The sequence below is a fragment of the Dipodomys spectabilis genome, unplaced genomic scaffold (assembly GCF_019054845.1).
Source record: "Dipodomys spectabilis isolate Male_0828 unplaced genomic scaffold, ASM1905484v1 ptg000116l, whole genome shotgun sequence".
In the NCBI taxonomy this organism is placed as follows: Eukaryota; Metazoa; Chordata; class Mammalia; order Rodentia; family Heteromyidae; genus Dipodomys; species Dipodomys spectabilis.
In genome coordinates, this window is record NW_024870793.1 from 2,177,808 (window position 1) to 2,197,404 (window position 19,597).

General features: G+C 40.1%; 1 non-coding gene across 1 annotated transcript; it reads left to right on the top strand.

Annotated features, from left to right (window-relative positions):
* The first annotated feature begins 16,057 nt into the window (after nt 1-16,057).
* On the top strand, nt 16,058-16,218 carry LOC122115114. Its single transcript, XR_006148716.1, has one exon. It is a non-coding gene; the product is annotated as a U1 spliceosomal RNA (small nuclear RNA).
* The last annotated feature ends 3,379 nt before the right edge of the window (nt 16,219-19,597 follow it).

The window sequence follows — 19,597 nt, forward strand, 5'->3', positions numbered from 1 at the left end:
AGACAGCGAGACACTATCTCCAATAAACCACCAGAAAACCAGAAGTGGCGCTGTGGCTTAAGTGGTAGAGCTGCTTGTCTTGATTTGAAAAGATGAGGGAAAATGCCTATGCCCAGAGTTGAAGCCCCATGACCAAAAAAAAAAAAAAAAAAAACAAATCCAGGTGTGGCTAGTCAGCAAGTACAGGTAGGGGGAATTCAGTAAAAGGCTTTCCTGAGGAAATTCACAAGAGTATACTCAAAAATTAAAACAAGATATATGGTGGAGTGGCTCAGGTGGATCCAGCACTTGGCTTACAAGATCGAGGCCCCAAATTCGAACTACAATACCACCCTAAGAAAGGCAGGAACTCCTACCTTGTCATTAGTATTCCCCGGGGACCTATTCTGCCACGGTATTGGAAGCCAGAGGGAGACACTCACCAGCTGCCTCATTGTAATACACCTCGACTCTCTGCAGCTGTACGCTACTTTATCCATAGTAGTTGCCAGGGCCGTCAATGTTGTGCTCATCGCTTAGATTTCCCAAAACTGAGATGGAAATAGAAGTGTATTATGGCATAGAATGTTAGCTGTCCAAACAATGGATTTTAAAGTAATATAAGAAACCCAAGTCCTGTTGACACAAATATTTTTGTAAAAAAAAATTAGATTTTCTAAATTTAAAAAAGCACAAAAATTGATGGTATTTTAGTTTTGTTAATCTCTTTGCTATCTGGCTGAATAGACACCATCTAGGTTCTCCTATGAGTATTCCATCTTATGGGATACCATATTCTGTTTGGATTCTATGATGAGAACCTGGCCTTACATGGACATGAAATTGCCAAAGCAGTAACTTGAAGACTCAGCTAGAAGGGTCTCCAGAACCACAAGGGTCCTCAGAGCATACACCGACAACCACTGTTTTAGAAAACACCCAACTTAAGGGAGCTTGAAAACTCAGAGAAATTTGCATTAAGGTGGATGAACTGTTCTCAATTATCAGTTACTCATCAGTTGACAAAAAGGGAATCCTCTGTATCTGTCAGCTCAAAGACACTGCACTCCTTTCATTCAAACCTGACCAAAAGTGCATTAGTCTATTCCCAGGAAAGTAAGTACAATGACTTGAGTCTAAGGTAAGACTAAGACATGCAAGGGATTTGAAACCACCCCAGCCTTGCTTAACAAAACACACCCATCTGGGCCACACAAATTAGGGAAATTGGGGAAGCTATCGGGTGGACTTGATTTCCAGGAAGTTAGGGACTACTATGAAGCCCCACCTACCTCAGCCTAGACATGACCACCACCACCTCCACCCTACAACACCATCCTCTTCCTCCTCATCCCCCTAAATTTGAGACTAGGATCCTAGGCCAGTGCCATGCTCCCCTTTGCGTCAATCTGGCTGCCACAGTGGCCTGCCTGTATGTACACGATCTCCCTCATGGTGTAGGGCTGCAGAGCAGTTGGATGTGTGTCTTCAGCATTGGTGCACACAGAGGCAAACAGGTAGGGCTGGGGAGCAGGAATCTAACACAGTCAACTCAGATCCCCATTTAAAACTCTGGTTGTTACAGGAGCAGAGGCGGTGGGGTGGACTTGGTAGGCACAGCCAGCAGGTGCTCCAACTCAGTCTCACTACTGCTGGGTAATCAGAGAAAGCTACCAGTTACCACTTAGCTTTGGCATCCAGCTGTCAGCCTCAAATCAATTAGCACAGTTGCCACTCTATTTGGAACCTCTTGTCACACTGCCACCCACCTCCCCACCCTGACTCACAAAAGAAGCTGAACCCTGGGATCCAGGAAGCAAGAGAAGGGGCTTCCTGTTCACAAGGTACTTGTTCCAGAACCCTACATTCAATTTTTGATTGGAGGCCCTAGAATTGAAGGGGCACTTTCAGCTGTGATCCCAAGAGCAAGCACAAACTGTTGGATTCCGTGACTGATCCACTTTCCATTCTGGGAAGAGTCAGGGGTTTAGGGCCTTGCCTTCATACTCAGGTTTTCTTTTCTTTTCTCTTAAAAGTAGCTTGCTTTATTACTTAAGCCATAGGTCTACTACAGTCTACTTTTTGTTTCATTTGGCTTCTGCTCCGAGCATGAGAACTCAGTGTCTGTTCTGTGTGTGTGTGTGTGTGTGTGTGTGTGTGTGTGTGTGTGTGTGTGTGTGTCTGTGTTTGGCCGGAGTTAGGCAGGTTGGTGTTAGGGCTTGAAATTAAGGCCGGGTGACTCTTTCTGAGATGTTTACTATTATTGAGATTAGGTGATTACCTAAATTTCTCTTATTTCAGAATATTGTAGAATAGTGATATTTAGTTGAAGTCACAAACATATTTTAACCTTCACAATGCAAATTGTCATTATCATGGTCGATAAAGTTTGTGAATTCTATAAGATTTGACAATTCAATTCTATAAGCTTTGATAATACAATAATTTCTTCCAGGTGATATTTACATTTCTTTCCTTTTGCTTACTGTAAGATGTTCTGTCTTTCACACTCATTCTTCTCCTCTCTTTCTGAGGTTTTATTGATTTACTTATTTAACTGAAGGGTAGATGGCTCTACTACTTGAGCCACAGCTAAACTTCTGCCTTTTTTTAAGTGGTTAATATGAGGCAAGAATCCCATGGGTAGTCCAGGGCAGTACAGAGAGGCTTGAAATCTGAGGAACAGAGTTCAAAGTCAGCCTGGGAAGGAAAGTCAATGAGACTTTTATCTCCAGTCAACCTAATAGGCGGAAGATAGTAGATCTGTAGCCATGAGCAAAACGCTTCAAGTTTAAGTCCCTCTATTGAACACACTGAAGAAAGTTTCATGGACTTTTCTGACCAGGATGGCTTTGAACCATGATCTACAGATTTCAGTGTCCTTAGAATTCATAATAATAAGTGTGAGCCAACATTTACAAATCTGTAATTACCTCTTCTTTCACCTTTTCAGTTACTTATTATTTCTCCCTTTCTTTTTGGTATTTGTTCTTAGGTGCTAGTTCTTATGCTGTTTTTTTTTCTTTCTCTTGAAACTACCATGCTCTACAACTTTGACCACAGGTGAACTACAGGCTGTTTTTCTTTTTTGTAGCTCTCTTTCTAGGGCTTAAACTCAGGTCACAGTGACTGAGTTTTATTTTTTTAAATTGAGTGGTGGTTGTTATGTCTTGAAATTAAGTCACGATGACTTTCCTTGAGGTTTATTTATTTTTACATTAATAGAAGCTGGTCTCACTACTTGAGCCACAGCTCAACTTTTGCATTTTTTGTGGTTAATAGGAGATTAGAATATCAAGAGCAAGTCAAGAGCATTACAGAGAGGCCTGAAATCTGAGAATCATGGCTCAATGCCAGTCTTGGGCAAGAAAGTCAATGAGACAATTATCTCTAATAACCATCAAGAGGTAGGAAGAAGTAGACCTCTAGCCATGAGCAAAACATAGCAAGTTCAAGACCCCATACTGAACACAGTAAAATATGTCTCCTGTACTTTCCTACCTGCGCTGGCTTTGAACCACAATCCTCAGATTTCAGTAATCTGAGCAGGTAGAATTACAGTTTTGATTTAGAAAGCCTTAATATGTTCCTTTTTGCACCTTTTCATTTATTTGGTTGTCCCTTCCCACTTTTTCAAAGTTCATGTCCTTTATTATTAGGTCCTACCCATTTATGCTTAGCATTTATTAAATTAATCATTTTACTGATTTTGTCAGTTGTGGGGCTTGAACTCAGTGCCTAGGCACTGTCCGTCAGGGACACAGCAGGCATACTGCTACTTTCAGACACAGTGCCACTTCTACTTACTTGGAAAAAACAGTCACCAGGGGACTTTTTAGACTAGGCTGGCTTCCAAATGTGACTCACAGATCTAAGCTTCCTGAGTAACAAGTATTATAGACATGAGCCAGAGGCACCTGGCTTGTTTTTTTTTTTTTTTTACATCAATACTACCAGGCTCTACATTTAGGCCACACTACTTCACTGTCGATGAGATTTTTGGCCTTTTGTTTTTTGCTCAAAGCTAGCAGGAACAAAAACTCAACTCCTGAAGGGTTTTTTTTTGGCAGTGGGGAGGCTTGGATTCAAGGCCTAGTGACTCTCGCTGAGGGTTGTTTTGTTTTGGGTATTTTGTTTTTCATTTCAAAGCTAGCAGGCTCTACTGGTTGAGCCTCAGCTCAACTTCCGCCTCTATTTTTCTTTTAGTGGTTAATAGCAGAGAAGAGTCCCATGGGAACCAAAGCGCTACACAGTATCCTAAAATCTAAGGATTACAGTTTGAAGCCAGCCTGAGCTGGAAAGTCCATCAGTCTCATCTCCAATGAACCACATGAGACAGGAAGTAGTATTTTTAAACTTGAGTAAAAACCCTTAACTTCAAGCCCATGTCTAGCACACTCAAAAAGAAGTTAGTTGGACTTTCCTGCCCAGGCTGGATTTGAACTCTGATCTTTACATTTCAGCTTGTATTAAAGGTATGAGTCTATATTTTAAAAAAACTAATTGGCCCTTTTTTCTTCACATACATTTATTCATTTGTTTGTTCCCTGTCTTGTTTTTAGGGCCTCACCAATCTTGCTGAAGGATAGCATGCTCTAAAACTTTAGTAACAGTTGCAATTTGGTTCATTTTTTGGCTTTGGTGGTTTGTAGGAGGTAAGTATAGACACTCCCACAGGGTCCTGAATTATACTGATTATGATTCAATGTCAGGGGACAAGGAACATTCATGAGACTCTTATCTCAAATTAACCTCCAAAAGATTGGAAATGGTCAAACAAAAACTTGTACTTCATATCACAGAAAGGAACACACACACACTCATACGCGCGCACGCACATTCCCCCCCCCCCCCCAACACACACACACACGCAATGGGATTTCCTCTCCTGGCTGGCTTGGAATAGGAATGCTCAATTTCAGTGTTTTGAGTAGCTAGAATTACAAGTGTGAGCCACCAGTTTCTTGTTAATTTTATCATTTTTAAGACTCTTTGTGCTCTCTTCCACTTTTTAAAAAAATTATTGTGGTTGTCTTAGTGCTAGATCTGTTTTTCACTTAGCTTTATTTTTTACTTTTTTTCTTAGCTTTTTCTTAGCTTTTTTATGTTCAATTTTGCTGCTCTACCACTTCAACAACAGTTCCAATTCTTTTTGCTGATTAGTTGGAGATAAGAGGCTCATTGACTTCCTGCCCAAGCTGGCTGTGAACCACAGTCCTCAGATTTGAGGATATTGTGTAGTGCCCTTGGCTTGCTGTGGGACACTTCTGTCCTATTTACCACCAAAAAATAAAGAGAACCTGCTAGCCTTGAATTAAAAAAATACTTGGACGTCTATTTCTGGTACTAATAAATTGTACACACTGCTTGATCTATTCAAAAAAAAACAAAACAAAAAACCAAAAACAACTTATGCGCAGTGACCAGGTAATAAGGATTCCTGACTGATAACCTGAACTCATTTCCCAAAGCCTTTTTTAGATATATATGGTCATTTGTGTCAGCTGAGAAGAGATTAAAGAACAAGGCTTTACAGGCCAGTTGCTCATGACTTGGAAATCAGGATCCATTGGCAAAGCTTTTCAGAGAATGACTAAAAACTCACTCTTCACAATTCCAAATGGTTTTTTCCTCTGTGCAAAGGAAAGAGAGATGAGAAGGAAGAAATATGGGAAACTAAGAACCCTCAAACAAGGTAACTTATGTTAACTTTATTAGATAAAGTAAAACATAGTTGTACAGTGTGCAATCCAGAAAAGGACATGTCACTTCTGTGTGGATCCAAGTGAATTTAGTTAATTAATCGATGGTAAGGAGTAAAACCCACTATTGTATTTACAGAAAGGAGGTACATGGCAGGCAAGTCAGTTCACTAACCTCAAGGATTTTGAACACAAAGGAGTGGAAGTGTTTGACTCTAGCTGGGCGCTGGTGGCTCACGCCTGTAATCCTAGCTACTCAGGAGGCTGAGATCTGAGAATCGCGGTTCAAAGCCAGCCCGGGCAGGAGAAACCGTGAGACTCCTATCTCCAATAAACCACCAGAAAACCGGAAGTGGCGCTGTAGCTCAAGTGGTAGAGCGCTCGCCTTGAGCTGAAGAGCTGAGAGACAGCGTCCTTGCCCAGAGTTCAAGCCCCACGACCGACAAAAAAAAAAAAAGAAAGTGTTTGACTCTGTTTGGGCAACAGGAAGGGACAGAGCTGAGGAGGACTGAGATGTACAGACGTTCCCCAAGAAAGATCTCACTGACATCAAGTCTTCAGATGCATGCTGGTTGTCAGTGGCACATGCTTGTAATCCTACTCAGAAGGCTTAGATCTGAGGATTGTGGTTTGAAGCCATCTGGGATAAGAAAGTTTGTAAGTCTTTTATGTTTTACAACTCAAGAATATTCGTATTTGTTGCTAATTGCAACCCAAGGCAGTGCAATGGGATACCAAGCTGAAGAAAATTAGAAAATACACAAACAGGTATAGAGAAAAAGAAAAAAATCAATCAGGACCCGGAGTCCCAAGGCTCACTGGCACCTGGGCCCCAGGTCACACAAGCAATCATATTTGTTTGAATTCACACTGGGAAGGTTACCATGGATATAAGCAAAAATGAAGCTTCTATATTGCAATCAGAGCCACCACAATGAGTGAGAAACACTGGTTCCCTTTTTGTTTTGAGAAAGGAGAATGCAATCCAGAGAAAATCCAGACATTTGGTCTATTTTATCTAGCTTCCTAGGTTAAGTTGTCAATTCTTTTACCTCCCAGGATTCAAGGCCTTTGAAGCACTATGGAAGGAGCCAATAGCTTAACCCTCTCCAGAGCTGTTTTTTTTTTTTTAAATTGTGAAAATACCATACAGAGTTACAATTACATTGGCAAGATAGTGAGTACATTTCTTATCAAGCATTGTTGCTTCCTCCTTTGTTTCCCCTTACCATCCCTTCCCCTCTCAAGCCCCCTTTCCCCTCCCCCTACCTAAGTTGTAAAGTTCGTTTTTCGAAATAACATCTTATACATTTCATTGTTGTAATGGGTTCACCTGTAACCCTATTTATATATTGATTGATTGATTGATTTTTTTATTGTGAAAATACCATACAAAGGAGTTACAATTGCATGGGCAAGATAATGAGTACATTTCTTATCAAGCATTGTTGCCTCCTCCTTTGTTTTCCCTTCCCATCTCTTCCCATCTCCCACCCCTCCCCCCGCCCCTTCTACACCCGCCCCAAAGTTGTAAAGTTCGTTTTTCGACATACCATGTTGTACATGTCATTGATGCAATGGGTCCACCTGTATCCCTATTTAAACAATTTGTTTTTTCCCTTCCCTTCCACAAATTATACCAATATCAAAGACAGTGAAAACAGGGCTAATACTATGGGGGAGGTACATACAAAGCAACAAAGAAATCATTTTATAAATATGTTGGAAACAATCACAAGAAAGAAAAAAAAAACACATTTGAATCCTTATCTTGGGGTTCATTTCACCTAACATCAACTTGTCTGACAGTTTCTGTTAGTCTCAGACATATACTAGTTATTTCAAATAAGGGAAACCATGGGACCTATATTTCTTTAGGCCTGGCTTACTTCACAGAGCTGTTTTTTAAACTTTCCATGGTCAGCTCTCAGCTTTCTGAGTACTATTGAGGTGGTGTTCCAACCTCTCAAACCTTTTCCAGGTTCAACAGCTCAGCTTGAGTCTCCTACATCTATTTACATTAATAGTATGGTTTACAAACAGTAAAAAAAGAAAAATAATATTAGGCATTTAAACAGAAATAACTGACTGCATTCTTTTATCCAGGACAAAAAAATTTAGCACTGCTGCTTTTAGTCACTAATAACACTTTTTTTAGATATAATTTCATCGCTTTCATAAAACCTCCTATATAGTCCTTAGAGTGTCTTTTTGCCTCCCATTTTTATTTATTGCATTTGCATAGTAATATATCATCCTTAAAATCATTTCATCTCATAATTAAAGTTTATCTTGTAAGTAAATACTTGTGAGACTCCAATAAAATATCAAAAAAGCTGAAAGTGGAGCTGTGGCTTAAGAGCTATAGTACAAGCCTTGAGCAAAAGAGGCTCAGGGGCACTGTACAGGCCCAAAGTCGAATTCCTAGTGTCCACACATACACACACCCCCACCCCAGATCCCACACACAATCAGATGATAATGTCTATCAAGTTCTTCCTTAGGATGATCTTGGTGATGTCAGCAACTGTATCAAGTTTCTATCTCTCTTCCATGCATTCGTGGTAGTAGACAGCAGAGTCGCTGTAGTATAACACGTGTCTAAGACCTGGCATTAGCAAAGGCTCTCATGTAACATATCCAACACAATGTCCAGCTCTCTTGATGGTAGAACTGCACATCTTGGGACTTGATGGGACCCATGTATTCCAACTCGGTTTCCCATCCTCTGTGCCACCTGCTGCAATGATTCATTATCCATACCAAATAAGTTTCATAACCTTTCCCAAATTATCTGAATACTGGATGCCAGAGACCTCACGGAGACACTCTGTGGCTATTCCCCTCCCTGACAGGCCATTTTACCTTCTATGCGCTCCTCACAAATGTGAGCAATGGTCTCTGAGAGACTTCGTGCCTGATCTTGGAGAGATTTAGTTTCATTGTGTCCATAAGCTTTGGGAAATCATGCAGTGAAGGGTCCAGGTTAGGAACATAGCTCCTCCTTCTGGAGGTTTTCCTGTATGTTCTCTTGGCCATTGAACAGAAGTGGGGTCTCTGAAAGGAACTTGTATGGTGTTCTCTGTCTGGCTTGGTCCATATAATATAGAACCACTTTCCCATCCCTTCAATGATTTAGACATGCTCTATGTGATTTGTCCTGCACTGCTCGCAATGCAGAAACAATGTAGAGATCACAACTGGATGTTGTGTGGCTAGCTGTCCATACTTGGACATGAGTTCCCTGACCGGCAGGGCCCATAACTCCATGCTGGGAAAGTGAGAGGAAGATTAACTGGCTTATATCCGTGTAGTCTGAATGACCCCAGGAGGCATTGAGGCCTCCTCTTCATGTCCACGGCCCCTCAGCATATTGATAAAAATGACACACCATGCCTAGTCATCAACAAAATGCTCACCTGGTCCTGGGCATTATCACCACCATCTCACCCACTTCTCGCAAATTCAGTTAAAATGCTGCTGTCCATGAGTAAAGAGCAGAGGACAAGAAAGCAGGTACCCTAGGGAAAGTAAATACTGGACCTCTTCCACGGTGAGAAGACAATGCAACTTGCAACTATAGAATAGCGAAGGAGTTAAGATGGTTGTGCACACAGCCTGTGCAGAAAAAATGTCAGACCTAGTATGCCCTGTTCAGAGTTTCAGTCCATAATCATCTATAACAAAGACATCTCAGGTACAGATAAACCAAGTTCATAGTGTCTTTCCTTCTTTTAGTCTGTGCCATTCTGGGGTTTGCACTCAGGAAATGGACACTATCCCTGAAGTTTATGTTTTTTTCCCTCAAGGCTACTGCTTTACCAGTGGAGCCACAACTCTACTTCTAGATTTTTTTTGTACATAATTGGAGATAAAAGTCATACAGGCTTTCCTACCCAAGTTGGCTTCAATCACTGATCCTCAGCCTCATGAATAGCTAGGATTACAGGCTTGACCACTGAGTCTGGCAGCAACAATCTTCCTTTTTTATTTCCTTTTCTTTATTTTTTGCCAGTTATGGGCCGGAATTCTGGGCTTGGGCACTGTCCCTCATCTCTTCAGATCAAGGCTAGTGCTGTACCACTTGAGCCACAGCATGTCTTCCAGCTTTCTTTCATCTTATGTGGTACTGAGGAATTGAATCCAGGGCCTTATGCATGCAAGGCAAGCACTCTACCACTGAGCCACCTTCCCAGCCTCATCTTTCGTTTTCTTAAAAAAATATTAATAGGAATATGATGTTCAGAGGGGTAACAGTTAAGCCAGTGAAATTAAACAGTTGTCAGGTAATGAATACATTTTTGGGAGACAATTACACCCCTTCCCTTGCTCTAAGTTTATCTCTCCCACTGTGGGTTTTTTGTGGTTAATTGGAGATAAGAGTCTTCCAGACTTTGCTGCCCAGGGTGACTTTGAACTACAATCCTCAGACATCAGTCTGCTGATGAGTTAGGATTAGAAGCTTGAGATTTAAAGACAGGACGACTCTTCTGAAGGTTGTTCTATATTGCCTATAGGGCTGTGGGCCTGAATGGACTTAGGCAGTGAATGCCAGGCAGGTCTCTCATCTGGAAGCATGTGTCCTATTTAAGCCTGACTGGCTCTCAGAACAGATAGGTGATGCTTTCAGAGCAAGAAACAGTGTGTACTAGCTCAACAGAAGTCTTCACTGTATTTGTCTTATTCAACAACTACTGGGTTGCTTATATTATCAACACTTTTTCTTTCTAAAAACATATGTATTGTAAGATTGCAGTACCTACAGATTTGTAATGACCTAGGAATATATGTGTGTTATCAGATTTAGCATTCAAACTACATAAGTGTTCCAAATCATGTTTTATTTATCTTAAAGTAGTTCTTGAATATTACTCTTTATTAGTAATGATATTATTAATATAAGTATTAAAGTTCTTCAAACATGTTTCTCTTACTAGATGAATCCTTACAGTGACATTGAAAGCATCTTCTGGAGTAGCAATGGAGAAGATACTTGGTGAATACAAAGAATGAGGATGAGAAGTGTGAAAAATAGAACTAAGAGACTTACAAGTGTGACTGGGAAACATCTTCCACAGAGAAGAATCCCAGACTTTTGAAGGTATGTCAGTGTGAGAATAGGTCTTTAACCAGTTCACGTGACCACATGGGTGAGTCTCAATGTTGCCACTTAGATATTATTTTGATTCCTATATGAAAGACTTATGTCCAATGGGCTTTCACAACCCCAGATTTATGAATATTTGCTGTCTTCTTTCCTTCAATATTAATTCATACTTTAGTATTGAGTGCATTTTTTCTTTTAAAACATGAAAACAACACCATCTTTTGGACTGAGGTGTTTCCTGTCTCCCTAAGAATAGCTCTGGTATTTAAGAGTATTCCTGACAGGTTCCAGTGCCTCACTTCTTTAATACTAGCTACTCATGAGGCTGGGATTTGAATATCACAGTCAAAGCCTGCCTTGGTAGGAGAGTCCGTCAGAATCTCATCTCCAATCAACTACCAAAAAAGCCAGAAGTGGAGCTGTGGATGAAGTGGTAGAGAAGCAAAAAAGGCATAAGGGCAGGCTGCACTCAGCCTGAGCCTGAGCCTGAGCCCCTGCCCAGCCTTCAGGCACACACACACACACACACACACACACACACACACACACACACGCAAGTGTCTTCCTGCCAGGCTTGTCCATGGAGTCCCATAAAATTGTTGGAGATCTCTCTTCAAATGGACTCACCCTTGTATTCACTCCATTAATGTGGAAATTGACTCTCAGTAACCTATATCTATTGATTCAGGTTGTGTATTTTGCATCCCACTTCCTCTGCTTGTTTTCTGAGGTGAGTCTTGTTGCTCAATGCAGCTGTCCATACACTTCTAGATGCTGCTTATGGTCTCGGGGCCTGGATTCACACTCCAAATGGAAAAATAAAATATAACCTGAGACACTCTGCTTACTTTGAGGACCATCTATCCAGGCAAGGGCAGCTCCCTATGAATGGCATATTGGAAGCCAGGCTCAGGGTGTTCAAAACAAACAGAAGTGAAGTGTGGAGGGCTTGAGTTGTTCTGAGGAAAAGCAGAGAATGGAGGAAGACAGAGAAACTGGGAAAAGACAACCTACCTTCCCATGTTTCCTTGCAGTTCCTGATCCACAGTATAACCTTTGCTAATTGCTCTGCTGTGTGTGTGTGTGTGTGTGTGTGTGTGTGTGTGTGTGTTTATGTGTGTCTTTGTGAATGTTTGAATGTGCACAGTGGCTCTGGGCCTTGAATTCAAGGGCTGGGCACTGGGAAGTCAGGATGGGCACTGGGAAGTCAGGATGAATGTGAGCAGGTATATCATATGAGTGTGTGGAAGTAACTCCATAAAACCTCTCAGTGTGTGCAACTAGTATATACAGATGAAAGTGAAAAAAATGATTAAACAATGATCAAACAACTCCTTCCTAAGCTATTTAGAGATAACTTTAAAAAGTATCAGAAAGCATTGTTGGTAGGGGATATGAAAACAGCTCTAGTTAAAACTATGGGATTATTTAAGCCAGGTGCTGATGGCTCATACTTGTACGCCTACTCAGGAAGCTGAGAACTAAGGATCATTATTTGAAACCTTCCTAGGCTGGAAAGTTATGAACTGTATATAAGATATACTACTCAGAAAAAGCTCAAAGTGTTGCTGTGGTGCTCAAGCGGTAGAATGCCCTAAGTTCAAACCACAGGACTGGCAGAAAAAAGAAATAGTCCAAACTTAAGATGTCTAGGGAGTTTTAGACTAAATATCCTATAAAACCAAATTACTATATCTTGGGGCTCATTTGTTGTTGTTGTTGTTTTAGATATGTTATGTAAGTGTTTGGTTTTGTTTGTATATTATTCCCCCTATGGTATATTCCCTTTTGTCACTGTACTTGACTTTCATACCCTGCATCTTGTATATATATTTTTCTAATTTTGGGAGGGGAAGGGAAATAAAAAACGCTAAAACAAGGACACAGGATGACCTGTTGCAACAATGATAGCCATAAGACAGTATGTTGGAAATGAACTTTACAACTTCGGGTCGGGAGGGGAAGATTGCGGGAGGTGGAGGAGGTAAGGGATAATGGAAGAAAAACAAGGGAAGGGGTAACAATGCTTGACCAGAAATGTACTCATTGCCTTATTTATGTAAGCCCCTCTATAGACTCTTTACAATAAAATAAAATTTAAAAAATGAAAAATAACTAGTTATAACTAAAGTATGAAAGAAAAAAAAAAACCTTTCACCAACTGGCCTGTGGCATCAGTAATTAGAAATACAGTCAATACAAATAAATTGCAATACCCCTACAGATTCATGCCCATGGCTACTTCACCTTCCTTGTCCCCTTGGAAAAGTCAGGAGAAATCATTACAAGCTTCCTATCCTATGACAGTCTACACAATACCTGTACCAAGATTGTCATCTGTAGGACATCAGATAGAAAAAGTCAATATTCCTTCCAAAAGGTTTTCAAATAAGCCTCATAAACCATAGCCTCCTACTGTCCTGATTTAAATCTTAGTTCCCTTCCCAAGCTACAAATACATATAAACTTGTGGAGGGCTCTAGAGAGATGGACAAAGACTTATAAAACATGTACTATGTTTCACACCTGTAGAAAACTAAAACTAGATCCTTATATAGCACCCTGCAACAGATTCAACTCCAAATGGATCAAAGACCTTGGAGTCAAAGCAGATAGCCTGAAAACAATACAGGAAGGAAGAGGAGAACCTCTAGGTTCCTTGGCACATGCTGAAAGTTTCTTAATAAAGACCCAGAAACACATCAAATCATAGAAAGGTTGGACAAATGGGATTGCATGAAACTGCAGACCTTCTGCATGGCAAAGGACATAGCTAGCAAGATCAATAGAAAGCCCAAGTACTGGGAGAAGATCTTCACTAGCCATACAATGGACAAGGGTCTCATATCTAAAATATATTTAGAACTCAAAAACTTAAATTCCCCAAGAACAAATCTTCAAAGAAACAACTGCCCCATAAATAAGTGGGCTAAAGACTTTAAGAGAAAGGTCTCTGAAGAGGAACTAAGAATGGCCAATAGACACATGAAGGAATCCTCAACTTCTCTAGCCATAAAAGAAATGCAAATCAAGACAATGTTGAGATTCCACCTCATCCCAGTTAAAATGGCTATAATCAAGAACTCTAATAATAACAGATGCTGGAGGGGATGTGGTCAAAAAGGAACCTTACTGCATTGTTGGTGGGAGTGTAAACTTGATCATCCACTTTGGAAAGCAGTATGGATATTCTTCAAAAGACTCGACATAGAGCTTCCCTATGACCCAACACTCCCACTTTTGGGCATTTACCCAAATGATCACAAACAAGGCTATATTAAAGCTACCAGCACAACTGTTTATTGCAGCATTATTTACCATAGCTAAGATATGGAACCAACACAGATGTCCCTCAGTAGATGAATGGATCAAGAAAATGTGATATATTTATATATGTATATATATGTATACATACATACATATACACACACATATATATATATATATATACATATATGTGTGTGTGTGTGTGTATATATAATATATATATATATATTATATATATATATATATATATATATATATAATAGAATTCTATGCCTCCATCAGAATTACCTCACCCCACTTGTTAGGAAATAGAAAGACTTGGAAAATATTATATTAAGTGAAGTAGGCCAGACCCCAAAAAACGTAGGTCCTATAGTTTCCCTTTTTTGCAATAACTAGTATATGTCTAGACAAGAAGGAAAGATCAAAAGCTATGTACATATGACCATATAGGATGATGTTAAGTGAAATAAACCCCAATACCGGAGTTCCAGTGCTTTTTTCTTCCTTGCTATTGTTTTTAACATATTTATAATGTACTGTGTGATTTTTTTTTTTGTTTCTTTGGTATGTTCTTCCTCCAGGGTATTACTCCTGTTTTCACTGTATTTGTTTCTGGTGACCTGCGTCTTGTATGTACATAACAAGATACTTAAATAAGGATACAGTTTAACCCATTGTAACAATGAGATGTAAAAAATACTGTGTTGTAAACAAACTTTACAACATTGGTGGGGGGTGGGAGGTGTTGGGAAGGTGGGGAGGGAAGGGATGTTTGGGGAAAAGAAAGGAGGTGGTGACAATGCTCGCTAGGAATTGTACTCACTACTTTACTCAAGTAACTGTAAAACTTCTGTATATTTTTACACTAAAACATTTTAAAAACAGCTTAAAGAACATACAATATGTTTTAATAAATTGGATGAGGATTCATAAAAGGCATGTTTTGAATTTTCTTTATTTTTAAAATAGAATGAGGGCTGGGAAGGTTGTTTAGGGGTAGAGTGATTGTCTTGCATGCGTGAGGCCCTGAGTTTGATTACTCATTACCACATAAGTAGGAAAAAGCCAGAAGTGGTGCTGTGGGTCAAATGGTAAAGCACTATTCTTCATCTAAAGAGCTGAAGGACAGTGACCAGGCCCAGAGTTCAGTGTTCAGGCCCCATGACTGACAAAATGAAAGAAAGAAAGAGGAGTTGAGATAGTGTCCAGGGCCGAAGTTCAAGCCCTAAAAAAGTACCTCCTCACCAAACACAAAATCATACACAGGGCTGGGATTCAGCTTAGCAGCTTACCATGCATGAGTTTTGATCCCTAAAACAAGGAAAGGGAGAGATTGGGTGAGGGAAGAGAGAGGGAGGGAGAAAAGGAGAGGGAGAAATAACTGCATATAGAAAAGAGGGTAGCTCTGCATAATAAATGATATTCATTAGGGTACATGGTCAGGCAAACATTTTCTGTAAAGGAACAAAGTACGTCCAGGCCTTGGGAGCCACATGATATGCCGTAAGTATTACATTCTTCTGTGGCAGTGTGACAGAGGACACAGATAGAATGAATGCATTAAAACTTTACTAACATTCACTGAAATTTGAATTCTATTTTTATTTGAAATATGGCTAGTGTAACTCTGTGTCTGAATTTTTAATTTTATGCAATTTTGCTTACTGTAAGAATTGTCACTTACAGCTTTGTGGCTGGCTACTCAACTGAGTAGAACAAGTCTGGCCTCTAATGAAGTCTTAGAGCACCTCCAAATTAATCCAGGAATACAAGCAACGGAAGTCACTCATCTTTTTGGTAGTCACAGTAAGAAACAGTAAAACAAGAAAATAAATAAACCTACAATTAAAAACACCAAAGGAGCTTTAAGCAAAATTCAGCAAAATTTATCTAGTATTTAAAGCTTAATCCTCAGATTTCAGCATTCTGAGTAGCTAGGATTACAAATGTGAACTACTCTCATGTATTTGTTAGTTTTTTAAATACCAAGTCAGCATTGTCACTTACCTGGCAGGGGAGATACCATGATCACGAAGGTGGTTTTCCCAGCAAGGCTTATCTATTGCACTCCAGATGTGCTGACCCCGCGATTTCCCCAAATGTGGGAAATTCGACTGCATAATTTGTCGTAGTGGGGGACTGTGTTAGTGCTCTTTTCTGGATAGATAGATAGGTAGATGGATGGATAGATAGATAGATAGCATTGTATTTTATACTGTCCTCGTCTCCTTTCCTGCACTCAGCAGTCACTTGGTCCTAAGGATACTGTAAAGGATGAAGTACCTCTAGGCTTACTTTGTAGTTTCTAGGAACTACAAGGAGTAGAGAAATCAGCTACAACTCACCATGAGAAAATAAATGAGGAAGTTGGGTGCAGGTGGCTTACACATGTAATCCTAACTACTCAAGAGGCTGAGATCTGAGGATTGCAGTTCAAAGCCAGCCCAGGTAGGAAAGCTCAGGAGATTCTTATCTTCAATTAACCACCAGAAAACCAGAAGTGGGCTCTGGCTCAAGTGGTAGAGCACTTCACTTGAGCTGAAGAGCTCAGGGACAGCACCCAGAGTTCAAGTCCCATGACTTACAAATAGAAAGAAAACAAATGAGTAACCAGAGCCAATGGCTCATACCTGTAATTCTAGTGAGTCAGAAGGCTGAAATCTGAGGATCAAGGTTCAACACGAGCCTAGGAAGGAAAATCTATGAGATTCTTATTTCCAGTTAACCACTGAAAACCATAAGTTACAATGTAACTCAAAGCGGTAGAGCACTAGCCTTGAGCAAAAAGATCAAGGACAGGATCCAGAAACTGAGTTCAAGCCCCACAACCGACCAAAAAAAAAAAAAAAAGAAAAGAAAAGAAAAAGGAATGAGAAGCCACCTTAATGAAATAGCTAAGCAAGTACAATATACAGAATAACTCCTCTCTTCCTTCTTTTCTTCCTTCTATTCCTTCACATCCTTTCCCTCTTTCTATCCTAGAACTTAAACTCAGGGCCTCATGCATTTTAGGTAGGTACTCTACTAGATGATCCATACATGTGCTTTTTTTGGCTTTAGTCATTTTTCTTTCTTTCTTTCTTTTTGGAGGGCGGTCCAGTCATGGGGCCTGAACTTTGGGCCTGGGCACTGTCCTTCAGCTCTTCAGCTCAAGGCTAGCATTCTACCACTTGAACCACATCGCCACTTCCGGCTTTTTTCTTTTTACTTATGTGGTGCTGAGGAATCGAACCCAGGCCCTCAGGCATGCAAGACAAGCGCTCTACCACTGAGCTACCTTCCCAGCCCTCATTTTTCTTTTGTTGGTTATATGACTTGAACTCTGTGCCTGGGTGTTGTCCCAGAGCTCTTCAGCTCAAGGCAAGGGCTCTACTGTTTGAGCCTGTGTAGCTAAGATTACAGGCATGTGCCACCTGCACCCAGCTTGGCTTAGCCATTTTTGTGGTAGGGTTTTATGTCTGTGATCAGACCGGTATGGACGACAATCCTTCTTTTTACCTAAGAAGCACAATGCATTGGGTTCAGATGTTGATTGAGATCCAATATTTTTAATGTTTTTCCTGGGCTAACATCAAATCATAATCCTCTCTGTATCAGTGAAGACCCAGCAGCAAGCATTACATCCCTGGCTCAAATTTCTGATGACTAAAACATCTGAACAAAGTTTTAATAATTTTAAATGTTGAATTTGGGGACAAGGGTGCTCTTACTTGCCTAATTGCAAATTGCACCAAAAATCCCAAATATTAACTTTTGATTTCCTAGAGTACATTAAATAAGCGTATAAACTTTAAAAAGCAATTAACTACACCGTTATATGTTACAGACTGTGATAGACAATTTGCTCCAGGAAAGTTAGAATGAACTTGTGACTTTAAATGAGCATCATTATTCCACAATACTGTGAAATTCTGGAAATTATGTAATCACTTAATCACAATCAAAAAAAAAAAAAAAGAACCTCGGGGAAGGGAGGGAGGGAGGGGATGGTAGGGGGAAAACTATGGAGGGGGTAACAATGTTCAAGAGGAAGTGTACTCATTACCTCACTCATGTAACTGTAACCCTCTGTATAGTATCTTTACAACAACAAAAAAGCAATTAACTAAAGAAAAAACCTAAACAGAATACATCCTTACCATTGTAACTTTGAACTTAACACCTTGTCAGTCATTGCTTACAGCATAGTTGTTTGTCTGGGCAGTATATTCCATACACGGATCATGCCACCCCCAAGGTTGAGGGCTAAACAGCCTATATCCACAGGAGTGAAAGCCAGGCTCTAGGCAAACACACCAAAGGAAGGCAGGGTCCAGCAGCATTGTAGGTGGCAATGTCCCAACATATGACCTGAAGTTTTAGGGCAGCTTAAATAGAGATTTTTCTTTAGGAATAATACTCTATTAAGCCATACCTCTTTTTCTGGGTTTATCACTGCTTAATTGGAGACAAGTCTCATGGACTTTCCTGCTTGGGCTGGCCTGAAATCATGTTCCTCAGATCTCAGCCTCCTAAGCAGCAAGGATTATAGGCATGAGCTACCAATGTTTAAATTCATTATTCCTTTAATAAAAATCAAAATGGCTACAGTATGGTTTAACAGAGAGCTTGAATCCTTCTCTGAACCTTATAAATTTTCTGACTAGAAGCAGAATGACAAACTGACATGTGGGAAACAATCTACCATATTAAACCATTTTTCAGAAGAGTATCTGGCTCATCAGTTTGGCTCTTGTCCTAATGGGGACTTTTCTGCCGAAACACAAGCCTTACATCTAAGCCTCCTAAGTAAGATTATAGGCATGAGCCACCTGTCCCTGACACCATTCACATTTCTGTATAAGTGAATAAAGCTCTGTGATATAGTGTCTACCTCTTTAACCAAAAGCAGGTAAGAAACCAAAATTGAATTTGAAATTCAGTTTAATATGAGTCTATATTCTTAACAACTGGGTTGTATATTATTTGATCTTTGCACAAATCTCTTAGTAGATATAGCACACATGTCATGATTTTTCTATTTCAAATGGTCCATGAGAGATAGCTGGGCATGGTATGGTAAGCCTGTAGTTCCATCACTTGGGAGGCTGAAGCAGAAGCAGTATAAGTTCAAGGCCATTTTGGCTATGTAGTGAGATGCCATTTCAGAAGGGCAGAAAGTAAATGGCTCCTGAATATATAAGCCTTGGCAATTACTTTCCCATCTTCTGTGTCTACAAAGAGAAGCCTAAGACTCTCCAAGGCCAAACAGAAAACATGACGCAAAGACTAACACCAAAACAACTGGATTCCAGATGTGTTGACTCATTCTTGGGCCAATAATGTCACCCAAAGACACACTTCAACAGTTGGGTCTATGTTCCCTCCTCTTCTCTTCAGAAAGGGTCATTTCAAAATCATCATTCCTAGAAATTAAAAGACATCAGTGATATTAGGATTTCCATTCCAGCATATTTACAAGTCAGTGAACACTTAAGACATTGGCAACTATAAAATTAACTGACTAGCAAGTGGAACACGGCACCTGAAGACACTAATA